Source organism: Molothrus ater, chromosome Z (assembly GCF_012460135.2).
Source record: "Molothrus ater isolate BHLD 08-10-18 breed brown headed cowbird chromosome Z, BPBGC_Mater_1.1, whole genome shotgun sequence".
NCBI lineage: Eukaryota > Metazoa > Chordata > Aves > Passeriformes > Icteridae > Molothrus > Molothrus ater.
The window spans coordinates 58556062-58570793 of NC_050511.2; the positions used below are offsets into that span (position 1 = coordinate 58556062).

Here is a 14732-nt window from a genome sequence, read left to right on the forward strand (position 1 = left end):
GTCCTGTTTTAATGGATGGGAATTACAAGCATCTGTTGAGGGGAAGTACACAGGGAACTGTAAGGTATTGGTGCAGTTTCCTTAGGAAACAATTAGAGTAAGACAGGAAATAGAGGGCAAGAATGGGTTGTCCCCTGTGTTCGCCACTGTGAAGATTAGAGCCCTGCTGCAGGCAGCAACCCTGTAGGCATGGTAAGGGGGGGCAAGAAGGCCTTATCATTCCTCAATTGTCTTTTAATACAATAGGGACTAGAGGGCAAGACTGAGTTGGCCTTTTTACTCACCATTAAGATAGACCTGCAGTAGCAGGGTAGCAACCCCATAGGCACTGTAGATGGGGGTAAAAAATCCATACCAGACCTCTGAGATCCCATTTTGTCCATTCCAAATAAGTGTGTCTAAGGAAAACGTGAGATTTTTTTCTTCTTTTCCCACTGTCCTTGCCCACATCAACAGATGCTAGTATGACTCATTAAATATATATATTTTTTGAGTAGTCAGAGTAGATAATCTGAGTAGAAAATGGGAGTTAATTGTTCGAGCCAAATAACCTATAAAAAAGAAAAAAGGGGATTTGTTTTAGATGAGTAATGTGATAGTTGGCTCTCACAATTAAGAGATGAATATTATGTGTATGTTAAGATAAGTTTTGTGGATGTTTAGTGATATATCCTCCCACAGTCCTCTTTTCCCTCCCCCTTGTAATAGTCTTGGTAGTCAGGGCATTTGGGGAGGGCCGGTCTATTACTAGGAGGCATGGCATAATGACACCTGACCTCCAATCAAGATGTAAGAAAGCAATCTCCAGCAATGGATGGCAGAGTAGGAGTTGACTGACAAAACTTTGAGAGTTTGGTTAAGGGTGTAAAAGGCAGAGCATACGTTTTGTGGATGAGCACGTGGCTGCTGGTCATGGAGACTCCCAGTGCTGTAATGTTTCCTTTTGTCCTTTGTTGTATTTTTGTTAAGGTTTAGTAAACCTTTGAAATTTTAAAAATTAGTGCTGTTTCTCGCAGTGTCTCACATGGAGACAACCATTGCCCTCCAGGGCTCCTTCACATCATCACCAGAATATCTGTTGTTACTAACATTACAATATATATGTTTTCCTGTTCTGAATATGTGGGAATCTTTAAAATCAGAGTGTTTTGGGAAAGATGTAAAAGACAGGCCTTAGAGACAGTAGAACTGTGATTAGAGCTTAGTAGTAGCTATAAGATTTGTCAGCAGAAAAATTATGTAAGAAGTAGAAAAGTAACGACAAATAGAACAATGGTCTGTGTATTAACACTTGTCTAGAATAACTCCTTAAGTTGCAGAATAGTATATCTAGTAAAATATTAGGAAGTTCTAAGCTTAATAATGGAGCTCTGTGCATTGTGTTTTAAGGCTTACAAGTAGGTATTGTATTGGAAATAAGCAAGCATTGTTCTAACCGAAGGTAGGTCTACTTACAGTGGTTGGATGGAACAATATGTTTTTGCTTTGTGTGATTGGTCAAAAAACTTTTAAAGTAAGTTGTAACATTCTTTGTCTGCTGCCTGGGATGTAATCTAATGGCATCTTCCCATTGTCATAACCATGTAATGAGACTGATGCTGGAAAATAAAACAGCTCAAGATGCGTTCTTAGTGGTCCCGTCCTATTCGTGATTTGTACATAGCCCCCAACTAGCAATATGAATACAGGGCTTCATCATTGCCAACAAAGCCTAATGAATCCTTATACCAGGCTGGTTAAGATAGCTGGGATGTAACTAAAGACTCTTGTCACCTGCTGCCTATTCATTGGTTTCTGTCAAACTATGTAGTCTTGGGCTGGCTCCCAATGAATAGGTGTAGATATCAAAGAATCATGGCAACATTTGACACTAAGTGGCACCCATGTCAACTGTCTTAGCTGATTTCAGCCTCTTAATGTGGTCTCTCCCCATGAGGGGGATGAGGCATGCTGGTGGTAAGTTTGCTCTCTGCAGCCTCTCCTGCAGGAGCTCTGTGACAAGTAGTTCAAGCAGACAGAAAAAAAAAACCATAAGGAAATAGTTTTGTATGGTAAACCCTGTATTTTTGAGCAGAGTGTTTAGCAATCAATAGCTTTTGATATATATCTAATGCAATGGCAAAAGTTTATGGTGCCTTGAGATCTGGGTGTACATGCTTCAAGCCCTTGATCAAGTTTGACAGATGAATAATGCAATGGTTGACTCTCACAATTAAAATGCAAATACCGTGTATATGTTAAGAGAAGTTTTATACATTTATAGTTGTGTTTTCCCCCTCCTTGCATTGTTATCATGGGGTAACCTGGGTAGTCGGGACATTTGGGAGGGTCAGCTTACTGACAGGTTACTCTAGCAGCACCTGACCGCCAATCAACATTTAAGGAAGTAAACTCCACCACTGGACATGGAAGAAGGAGTCGATAGACAGAACTTTGGGAGGGGCTAATGGGTTAAAAGGCAAAACCTCCATTGTGTGAATGAGCATATGGGGGGGAAAATGCTCCCAGCACCATAATATTTTCTCTATTCAGTCTTCTGTTGTATTTTTGATAAAATTTTAATAAACCTTTTAAATTTTTTAGGAGTATAATTTCTCATAATGGTGGGGGGCTTCCCCCAGGATTTATACCGCACCCCGGTGACACTAGTTTTCAAAGGGGGCGCCCCCTGCTACAAATTTGGCAGAGTCTATCAAACTCTCCGAGGACCACTGGTGGTTGCAGAATGGAAGCCCAAAGACAACATGAGGCTGGATAAAGAAAAGAGGAGAAGGGGCGGTGAGTACCATCCTCATAACTACTTTTGCCAGATTGTGACTCTGTAATTCCAATATATAAAAGTGAGCTTCACACTAGTACTATACTCGATCTGTCCTAGTCCCTTGAAGCATCAGAATATTGAACGGTAAGAAGAAAAAGGGAAGAGTGGGACGTGTGGTGGGGAGGAAAAGCAGAGATCCCCCAAAGAGGACCCTGTGGCCGGCAGGATGCGTGAGATTGAAGAGTTTGTGAGGGGCTTGCGGCAGAGGTCGCCCATTGGGGGAATCGCGTTTGTGTGGGGACGGGGACCCGCAGCGGGATTCCCAGATGGCACACACAAAAGGGGCTGGTGTGCTCCGCATGACTCAGCGGCCTGTGCAGGGTGCAGTGGCTCGTGCAGCGCTCAAAGCGGGGGCTGCCTCTGGGGCGCATGCAGTGCTATAATTTCCAGAGACCGGACTGGAAGCGGGGCGACCGCCGAGGGGTTTGTGTCGCCCAGGAGTCATTGTGCCAGTTCGCACACCGCCTACCCGAAGGGGCCCACAGGCAGACTGACGCCGAGCCGAATCGGGGTGGGTGGAGCCACCGAAGCCGCGACTGAGCCAGGCCAGGGGTGCGACCACAGCTGTCAAGGCGAATTGGGCGAGGGGTAGGCCACAGCCGAGCGGAGCCAGGTGGGGCTGGGAGCAAAGTGCCACTGGGGACCAGATGAGGGGGGGAAGGGCAGGGACAAGTCTGGTGATACAGAAGTCCCTAGATCATAAGTGTTTTTCTTACTTTTCAAAAGAGAAGTACAGTTTGGGGGTTTTTTTTAAGGTTTTTTCCCCTCTCTCTCTTCCCTTTTCCTTCTCTTTACTCCTATCCTTCTTTCCTCCCCCTCCCTTTTGCCTTTCCCTTGTAAGAGAGGCAGGCTCTGTCAGGGGAGGGCCTGTGATTGGTCGGTCAGGATGGGACTATGGGCAAGTAGAGAATCCCTAAGGGGAGAAGTGGAAATTTAAGAGATACCAATAGGTATCTCCAACACCTCCAGATAGCCCACTAGGAAGGAAACTAGCCCAGAGGAAATATGACCCCAATACCAGAGATAAAGACAAACTCCAAATGAGTCAGTATTGCACAGTAGAATACACCAAAGGGGAAATCAGGAGCAACCATGTATACTGGCCGAGATGTAGATCAGACAAAAGCTAAAGATCTCGGGCAGGCATTCAACATCTGTGTAAGAGCTAAGGAAGAAAGTGACTACCCTCCCTGCTGGGAGGGGGAGACCTCATCCTCGAAGGTGATCCTGTTTAAAGTATCATAGAATGAGACCCTTTAAAATACTTGCCCCCTCCACCTCCAGTAGCCCCAGTTGCACCTCCCCTACCCTCTGTTGGGCCTAGCCAAAACACCAGAAACAGGGTGGCACAATGAGAGGAAAGCAGATCAGAGGATATGATTATATCCCAATAGGATACCTAGGATATAGAGCAATAGAATTATATCCCCTGAGGGAAGTACTCTTGTGGGAGCTGCAGGGAAGAATTGGATTTGTAGTTGTACCTCTAAGTTCCTCTGATGTGAAAATGTTCAAGAAATAATTAAAAGGATTACTAGAGGACCCCATTAGATCAGCAAAGCAGTTACACCAGTTTCTGGGACCCAATATTTATACATGGGAAGAAATGCAATCAATAATGACCATGCTGTTCACACCAGAAGAAAGACAGATGATCTGGGTGGCTGGGATACAGATATGGGAAAGGGACCTCCAGGGGACCTGAAAAGGTCCATAATGTGCCCCAGTTGGGACCACAAGAGCTCTGGGGGAAGGCAAGACTTAAAGGAGTATAGAGCATTAATTACAAGATATATCAAAGAGGCAGCTCCACAAAATCAAAATGCTTGTAAAGTTTTTGATGAACAGCAAAAGAAAGAAGAAACCCCAACAGAGTGGCTAGAAAGATTGAGGAAGAATATGAGGCAACATTCAGGACTGACCCAGATACAGTAGCTGGACGGATCTTACTAAAGATAAATTATGTCACTCAAGATATATGGAGAAAGTTAGAAATGTTAGATAGTTGGCAAGAAAGGAGATTAGAAAATCTTTTAAGAGAGTTACAGAAGGTATATATGAAGAGGGACAAAGAGAACATCAAGGCAAAAGCCAAGGTAATAGTAACCACCAGCACGTAAAGAGCAACCCATGTAAGGGAGGGGGACCCTGAATGTGAGAAGGTGGATGGAGGGGGGGTGCAGCTTCTTGGGACTGGACACAAAACGGATAGTTTGGGAAATGGGGAAACCTAGGACCAGTTTGCTTTTACTGTAAAGAGAATGGGCATATCAGAAAGAATTGCCCCCCACAGGGAAAAGGACCTGAGGATCTATGAGACTGAGCAAAAAGGAGAAGTGGGAGATTAGGGGTGTCAGGCTCTACCTCCTAGGGACAGAATACCATCAGGAGCTCTTGATAACTTTAGAAATAGGTCTCCAGGAAGAATTTAAAAGAGGAAGAATTTGAATTCTTAGTAGACACAAAAGAACTTGTGTTTGTAGAATTCCAAAGGGTTGCAAAAAAGGTCAAGATACCATGCTGGTAGTAGGTGCAAAAGGGAAAGGATTCAAAATTTCACTTATAAAGCAAGTAAAGTTTGAAGGAACAAATAAAATAGGAATTGGGATTCTATTAGTTCCAGAAGCAGGGTACAATTTATTAGGATGGGATTTACAGGTGCAGTTGGACGTTGGAGTACTCCCAGAGGAAAGGAAAATGGTAGTTAAGCTTCTCCAATTAAGGGAAGAATATGAGGAGAAAAGTCATAAAATGGTGTGGGCAAAATTGAAAAAATGAGGTAAATTGAATATGAAACCTGTAGTAATAAAAGTAGTTAATGAGGACCATCCAGTTTCCAAGGAGGAAAACTATTGTACATTGATGGATCTTAAAGAGTAGTCCAGGGGCACCGGGTATCGGAGTTTGCTATAGTGGATGAAGGGTTGGTAGCCACAGGAAAGGGAAAGTTACCTTCCAAATGGTCAGCTCATGCATGTGAGTTATATGCCCTAAAGCGACCTCTGGAAATATTAGTACAGAAAAGGGGAACAATATATACAGACTCAAACTATGCTTTTGGAGTAGTGCATACATTGGAAAAATTCAGGAAGAGAGGGGGCTATTAAATTCAAAGGGAAATTCACAAAAATATACAAAAAAATTTATTTAAAAGTGTTAGAAACTTTATAATTACCAGAGGAAATGCCAGTAGTGTACGTTAAGGGATGTTAAAAAAGGCTGATTCAAGGGGAATGAAGGAGAAATTTAGCAGATTTAGAAGCTAAAAATGCAGCTGAATCAGGGACACTCTCCACACCTGGCACAGAGATGCAGGGATTGAAGGGTAATTTACTACTAGAAGAGGTCACCTATGGATTGTTAGTATTCTGAGGAGTAAGAGGTGACAAAAAAAAGATTACATTATTAGCTGAGAACATTTAGGAATATAGTTAACTTTCATCATATAATCAGTCCCACAGAAGTCAACGAAGCTTTCTGTTAGCAATTCTGGGCACTTGGTGCTCTTTTTATTTTGAATCATTGAGGTTTATGTGAAATGCGTTCTGTCTAGAAATATGTTACCTAAAACATATTTTTGTATTTATATTGACACAATATACAATTACAGTGTGAATTTTATGAGTGCCAGAGACTAAAATACCTTTTACAAATATACTGACATTCATAATGAACTAATACCTTGCAAACTACTTGTGTTTCTCTCACATTTATGTTTTTTGTGTCCAGGCTTAGCCCTGCAGGCAATTATTTACTTCAGTAACTTTTCCACGTAAGGCTTCTCAAGGCAGTCTGAAGGCCTATTCTCACCTAAAGGACAGCTGTTCGAGCCCTTCCCTAAGGTTGCTAAGTAATAATTTCCACTTGCAGGATTTTCACATGATACTTATAACTAAAAATAAACTCCTTCATTAAAATGCACAGACTACCAAAAGCAAGGGTGTCCTAAGCTCTCCTGGTAGAGCTTTCTTTGGATCTCTTGTCCCCAAAAGAACAGCCACATACATCTGTGATTCTTCTCTGCATAGAAGAATGCCTCCCAATTAGACTTCAAGATCCTAGAGATTTGCACCACTCAACCAAGTGCCTTATTGTGTCCAGCTGAAGTAAAGCCTGGATATGAACAAATGAGCAAGGGGCTACTGTGAAGTGAATTCCAGGGACCCAATGAGAGCAATAGTGTCTGTGAATGCAGATCAACCTAACACAGCTGCACGAGTAGGGAAAACCAGAAGATGACCACACAAAAGGAGAGTCAGAATGTGGGAGGGTGGTTGAAAAATAGGGGTGTGGGAGAAAATGCAGTGGGAGGAAAAGGAGAGGGGAAAGGAAACAAATTGAAGAAAACCAGAAGGCAAGGAATGAAGGCAAAGACTGACAGAAAAAACCCAGCAGTGGTGAGCTAAGAGTAAAAAACAGTAGTAGGAAATAGCAAATTACATCTTGGAAAACTAATAGAAACTTTATAGGACTTAACAAAAAGCTGAATGATACACACAAAACTATGGGGATGGACAAGTCTGTATCATGGCCCAGTATTTAGCACTAATCTTTTTGTTAGAAAGTTGAACAAGATAATTGAAGTTTCTGCTGGAAAACAGAAGATCTAAAGGTGGACCACACAGCTACACAGATTTCTAGACTGGTGCCAAAATTGAAAGGGTGGCAGGAAGTTGCTGTGGCCTCCAGTATTTCATGTCCTCCTCTGTAAATTTCCAGACCAACGCTGGTAGGGTTGACCTTTGTTCTTAGCTCTTAAAAAGTAATTGTTTTTGCCTGACAAATAGAGTACAAAGAGGATATTTCCAAAATATCTGTCACTGCAGAAACACTGAATTTCTTTAGGGAACTGCAAAATACCTATCCTCAGCTTCTGTGCTACTTTGGACAGCAATTATTACAATCCTTGCTCAGCAAAACACATAGCTGATGCTTTTTGAATTTGCCACTTCATTATTCTTGAGCAGAGCTCATTGGATGTGGATAGATACAACTGAGAGTAGTATTAGATTGTATATTAGGAAAAAATTCTTCTCTAGGAGTGTGGCAAAGCACTAGAAGAAATTACCAAGAGAAACTGTGGATGTCCTGTGAGGGTACAGGACCTGGTTGGATAGGGCTTGAACCAACCTGGTCGTGTGGAAGACATCCCTGCATATGGCATGGGAGTTGGAACAAGATGATCTTTAAGGTGCCTCTGAACCCAAGCCATTCTATGATTCTATGATCAAACTGCCCAATGCCTGTTTTCCCTCCTTTATCTAGTTCTTCACTTACTCTATGCAGTCAGTTGGACTGGTTACTCTGGAAAATATCAGTATTGTTCTGTTCAGGGTTGTGAGAGATTGGAATGTTAATGGTGAATGACTTAAAGTATTCCTTCATTTGTAGAGGCAGGAGGGTGCTTTGCTGAAGCCAGATTTGCACTCATCACTCAACTGAGGGAAAGGCAGAGACTTTTTTGTGTGCTGCAGTTTGAGCCAGGTAAGGGAGAAGTCTGGTAAGAAGTAGATCATGCGGAGAAAGGATAGTGCTTTTTATCATGCCAATCGTTTTACAGCTGGTTCGGTTGTAAAACTCCCTCCCTGCCTCGCCTCACCTCGCCTTGCCTCGCCTCACCTCCCCTCCCTTCCCCTCCTTTCCCCTGTAGGACTGAGATTAATTCGTCTCTTCTGATGGGGAATAACTGGCTCAACTATGCTGATGACAGAGGTAGCTAACATCTCTTAGAAAGACTCATAAATCATCAAATACCCCCACAGTGCCCCCTAGACTTTGCTCCTGAGGTCTGCCACCAGAGGACTGCACAAGTGTTACAACAGAAACACAGTGCTGAAATAGACAGTATACTTCTTCTTCCTCCTGCCCAGGGGAGGTACATTCCATCTAAACCTAAATGTACATTAACCAATTCATAACTGTGTTTCATGGGTTTTTCCGTGTCCTGATGGATGAAGATTGTGATCATCTCTACAAATAGACACCAAAATTGCAACAATCAAGGCAAGATCCATGGGTGGTGATACCTTTCCACTCTTATCCTTTCTTTCACTTTCTTTCTTTTCCTTATATATTTTTGTCACTGTTCTTTTTATGCTTTTATGTTGCTGTATTACTATAGATAATGATAACAAAAATGCCTACCTGCTTTCCACTGTAACCACTAAAATAAACTCACACATATATATATGTATATATATTTATTATACACATCAGTCATTCAGTGTCATCTCACTTGCTCTGCCCCAAGGGATCTTTTAAAAAGAACCTGGGTTACCTTTACCTTCTGGGGCAGGTGATAACACAAGTTCACCCAGGACATCCTTACAGCCACTGTCTGGTCTCAACACTTCTATGCCGTTACTTACATGAGGGTTTTTTATGCAATGCCCATATTGAAAAATTGAATACTTCCGTGGTTTTATAAAACTATAAAGAAATTTTACTGTCTGTATTTATTTCAGTGGGCATAAATCTCCTTAATCAGAATGAATCTGTCCTCATGAGGCAGACCTTCTTCACAAAGAAGTCTCTGGCATGGCTGAGAACAAAATATAAGTCCTATATATTTGTTGAATTATTTTCCTTATTCTAAAAACCATTCTCAGTGCAGAAAAATACTGTTCAAAAAGCTACCAAAAACCAGGACAACAAAGTTCTATTAATTTTCTCTTCCACTTAGCAGATCAGTTAAACCTATGCATATCTTTTAAGTGTGAGTAAGTTTATCCTGCTCATGAGTCTGTAGCAGATTAGCTTCAAGGTACTCAGTATCTTGCAAAGTTGCTCTGGTGATTTTGCTAGCATTATTAATATTCCTTTCAAAGTCTAATTGCAATTTTCACTTACCTTGTGTGTCGCTGACTAAGTAAGTAGTGCTGGTGAAAACTATTCACAGGACTACTACAGAATTAAGTAAAATATAGCATATTCAAAACTTTATTAAAGATTTGTTGTAAACACATGGCAATATTTCATCTTAGTAGTTTTTATTCTCCTTTATTCATTAATATTCCTAGATAAGGAGAAATGAAAACTCAAAATTTACAAATCCTTGCTGGGTGTGTTTTTCCTTAAGCTCTGTAAGAATTAATCTGTTCTATAATATACTAGGTATTTTTATATTATATTTGATATATTCATTTTTATAGCAATAGTGTAGTAATACATGAAAAGCATGAAAATTTGCTTATGGAAATAAAAATTTGATGCATACTCCATGTATTTATATGCATATTTATATGTGTGTTTATTGAAATAGGCACATATTTATCGATGTATATATGTACGCATGTATTTTATATATTTATACTGAAATTTTAACATAATGTGAACATGGCAAAATTATATATAATATGCAATATATATTTTAGTGTATGTGTATGTATATATACATGTGTATACATTCTACATGTTCTACATGTACATATTGGATACTGCAAGCATTGTATATAGAGGTATGTATGTTGCAGACATCTTTTCACTAAAAATCCTTTCTTTAGGATTTTTCCTTCTGAGAAGCTAAGAGTCCTCAGAGACAGAATGTAAACAATGGTTTTCTGCTGCTGTGGAATGCAACAGGTCCATCTGTGATTGGCCCATCTTGGATGTTTATAATTAATGGCCAATCGAGGACTGAGCTATCTCGGACAGAGTCTGAGAGAGCTGCCTTTGTTATCATTCTTTTCTTTTCTATTCTTAGCTTAGCTAGCTTCTGAGGAAACCTTTCCTTTCCATTTCTTTTTAGTATAGTTATAATGTAATATATATATCATAAAATAATAACTCAAGCCTTCTGAACATGGAGTCAACATTCTCGTCTCTTACTTCACCTGAAAACCCCTGTGACCACGGTCACATATGTATATATGTATTTATTTATAAACACACCCTTTCATTAAAAAAAACCAAACATAAAATAGGAGGGGAGGCATTATCAAAATATTTATTTTGAAAAAGTTTCAATAATGTCCCCAAAAGGATTATGCTTATGCAGTCTAATTTTTCTCAAAAGCTGTTTAAAGCATAGAATACAAAGAAATATTGGCTAATTCTCCTGAGAATTTGAAGGCTGCAGTATTGCTGACTGGCAAGCAACAGATTTTTCAAAAATAGTGGCTATCTTAATATTCTCTCTACAGATCTAGCACTAACAATCACATATTTAAATGAATGAGATAAAAGCCCTGTATACATGAACCAAAGAGGATATTTAATTTCTATATGATACTGATATGTGTTAGGACCTCATGACACACCTGTAGCAGATAGTATAAGCTGAACAATACTTTCGTGTGCTGTTTTTATTTACATTATAATTGCATATTTAAGTAGAAACTCTTAAAAGGACAAATAATCACCTATGAGACAATGCAGGTGTACTTTGCATAATTCTCACACATACTTGATTGCATTAGCTACATGTCTAAGAATATATATAACTGTTCCGTAATGGGTAACAAACTTAGATTCTGTTATTACAAATTTCACTTGTTTATGTAAAGAAAATGATCATCTTGTAGTTGCAAACTATTATTTTCCTTACAGACAGACATCATTTAACTATTTGACCCTACCTTGAAAATGGTGCTGCTCAGTTTAACAACAATCATGTTTATGGTACTGAATAAGCAGCCCCAAAAAATAGTACGAAATCACTGGGCTTCTGATTAGTAAACACAGTACCATGATATAAGGATTACTATTACTATATATTACTAAAAGTAGGATTTTTTTTTGCCTGTCATCTCTCTGAATCGGCAGAATCATTTCCCAAAGAAAGACATTTTATTTTGATAGGTCTTAAATCAAAAAAAGCTTGGTAAAACACTAGACCATTATATGCTGGAAAGGTACCACTAAGCCTCAACAGAAAGGCAGTTCTTAATTTTTGTGAAATCAAATTAAATTAATGATATGTTAATAACCTCTCATTGGCGTTATTATAAAGCAGAGCAATAGGGCTCAGGAGCTCAGTCCCTGAGTAGGGACTGGGTGCCCGAAGCTGGCTCACTCATGCCAAAGCCGTGGGGCTACCATCTAGCAAGCATGGTGATTATCAGCTCTATAGGGATTGCAAGCTCTTAGGGTTTCAGCTTTGCTTGCTAGGTAGTGGTGCCCCAGGCTTGAGGCTGCAGCAGACGGAGAGAGAGGAGAAGGAGAAGGCGCAGGCTGTTCCTCGGAGATGGCTTTATTTGGGGAGGTCCGTGAAGGGTCTCTGCTCTTCTTCTTTCTCAACTAATGGGGTACAGTATGCTTCTTTTATAGGGTTGGAAAGGATCCAAGCTTGACCAATGGTAAGGGGTTAACATGACATTGCCTTATAGGGTTACAGAGATAGGTTAAGGGCGGAGGACAGGGAAACAGGAATTTTCTTTTGCTGTTTCAGCATTCCTGTTGTTCATATTCTCCATGGTGCTTTTCCTAAATCTCTGGGGTTTACTACAATATATGATAACAGTACTAAAAATTGCAAAAATGAAACAGAGCTTATATTACCTGAGATCACAGAGGGTTGTAAGGGAATCCTTGTGAAATAGGTCTTGTTTTGTGACTCAAATGTATTACAAACGCTTTTTCTTCTTGCCACCAAGTCAGGAGAGAGCCAATATTTAGAAACATCTTGAAATACAATTTTTGGTAAATGTAACATACAAACAATATTTTAGCCTATTGGAGACCTTGTTTACATGCCACCATTCATCCTAAAACTATGTGGTTTTATATACTTCAAATATTTACACAGTTTGTTATGGTAGCAGAGCATACTTTGAAGGGAACTGAACTTTGCAAAAACATCTTAAATCATCCTTATACAAATTTTGGCAGTACAAAGCACAAAATGTAAAGGATTTTTGGTTTTGTAAAATTGCTGTTTAAGAATCAGATACTTCTCTATACAAAAGACTGCTTACGGCCTTCTGCATCGTTGTTTTATGGTAAGAATCTGCCTTCATCAAACTTTTACCTTGGGTTTTAGGATAGGGATTTATTATAGACCTTTCTTGTAGAGGCTCTACGCACACCCTGTAGCTTGGCAAATGGATCATTCAATTAAGATTCCCATGTCTTCTTTAGAATATTAACATTTAAAACAGATTTTACCAGCATCTTATGGTAGATAGATAGTTAAATGCAGCATAAAAAAAGGGAAACTTCACATTGCATCTGTGAAGAACACACTCCTCTGCAGATGACTGAATACTTACAGGAATGACAATAATTGCACCATCACGCCTGTCAAACTTCTTGGACACTTTCAGGTAAATATGAGCACAAGTCTGTGCAAGAAACACTTGAGAGCTGTTTCCAGGGTTTGGCTTTCTCTCACAAATGCTCAGCTATAAAAATATGAAATCCCTGACACTGAAATAGAAATATTTCTTTGTGCACCCAAATCTACCTTTATCTTCATAATTTATGACTATAAACATTTAAATTACCTTTAGATTACAAATTTTCTAGTGATACAAATTCAACAAATGGCTATATGTTTTCTCCCAATTTGTTGTTTTGGTGATGTATATTCAAGTACACAAGTACTCACGGGTTTAGGTGAATCTTTACATTTAAACATGCCTAATGCAGGGCCAGATCCTGAGTCTTTGCTGAGGAGGCTTTCACAAGCCATATTACACATATTTCCATTGTTTAATCCCAGTCTTTCCCTGCAGACAGTGTAGTTTACACAGTCGCAGACCAGGGCTTTAACTCGTCAAACTGCAAACACAGAACTTCCATTGGCTCCACAACAAATAGGATATGCAAAAGGTTCTTGTGTTGGGACCATGATTAGGTCACCTTGCTTTGAACACGGGATGAAATGGAACTGGAGAACTAGAATCATGGAATGTCCTGAGTTGGAAGGGACCACAAGACAAAGTCTAACTCATCACTACTTTCTGATTTCTGTTCTCATGGTGAGCAGCATTTGGCCCCAAAAGAAGCAGTGGTAGATCAGTGGAGTAGCCTGTAAAGAAGCATAATTCAGGGAGAAAATCTTGGAACCTGGTCGAGGAGTAACTTGTGGCCACTATGTGTTCATATTGATCCTGAAGAGTAAATTGAGTTTAGAAACACGAAAAGATGCACACAATTGTTCATCCAAAAGCATGCAATCATATTAGTAGAGTGTGAAGGAGAACTTTGGATGGAAGCTGTGCAGTATCAACAATATCAGTGTTTTGAAAGCATAGGTTTGAGCACTGTGGATGTTGACAGAGTTGCTGCGAATGCAATTGTAGAGAACTGCAATTTGCTGGGCTATATGGTCATCGTAGGTTGTCTAAAAAAGCCACATAAAACACCACCTTGCTCATGTTGTGCTCCTGCCTGTAAAAAACCTGATAAACAACAACAACAACAGCCCTCTACAAATGAAGCATCAAGTGCAGTGGTCCCTCTCTGGTGGAATCACAAGTGTTAAAGAGGCCGAATCTTTACTTTAGGGTTTGTTTCCTTGTTAGGCTCTAATAGCAGTTCTGCCCCAAACACTGAAGTCTTGATGAGAACATGGTATGACAGGTTTGGCTTCTTCCCATGGAGCTGGCACCCCTGATACCAGAAGCTGGCATCTGCTGCAGTGGGGTCGGGAGAGGCTATTCTGGAATGGGGTCTGACTGTCAGTTTCCCACCAGCAACCAACTCCTTCTCCAAAGGCACTCAGTGAAGTGGAGGACAATGCCAGTTGTTGTTCCTATTAGTGAACTGGTGGAAAGAGGAATCACTGTTTGCCCAAGCATTTGTGGTGGTCAAACACTGCCAATAATTACTTCTAGAGTCTCTGGTTAATTCTGCTCTCCATTTTAACATAAAATGCTATTAAGCCAGAGGCAGGAAAAACTTTCTGTCCCTCCCAGACTTTTTAAGAGATTTCTTGAATGTTTTCTGGGCCTCATCTGAGGTGCAGATA

General features: G+C 40.2%; 1 protein-coding gene and 1 long non-coding RNA gene across 9 annotated transcripts in view; one reads left to right on the forward strand and one right to left on the reverse strand.

Annotated features, from left to right (window-relative positions):
• The window catches only part of TMEM161B (transmembrane protein 161B), a 210262-nt gene that overhangs the window by 142684 nt on the left and 52846 nt on the right, over positions 1–14732 (reverse strand). The window lies entirely within an intron of this gene.
• The window catches only part of LOC118699074 (uncharacterized), a 58491-nt gene that overhangs the window by 12184 nt on the left and 31575 nt on the right, over positions 1–14732 (forward strand). For 2 of the 4 annotated variants that reach the window (XR_004982023.1, XR_004982021.1), the window contains exons 4-5: positions 2584–2778; positions 8213–8305. This is a non-coding gene — a long non-coding RNA (uncharacterized LOC118699074). Of the gene's footprint in view, positions 1–2583; positions 2779–8212; positions 8306–8471; positions 10410–14732 lie in introns of those variants that run through there. The other 2 variants (XR_004982022.2, XR_008508982.1) reach the window with 2 other exon arrangements.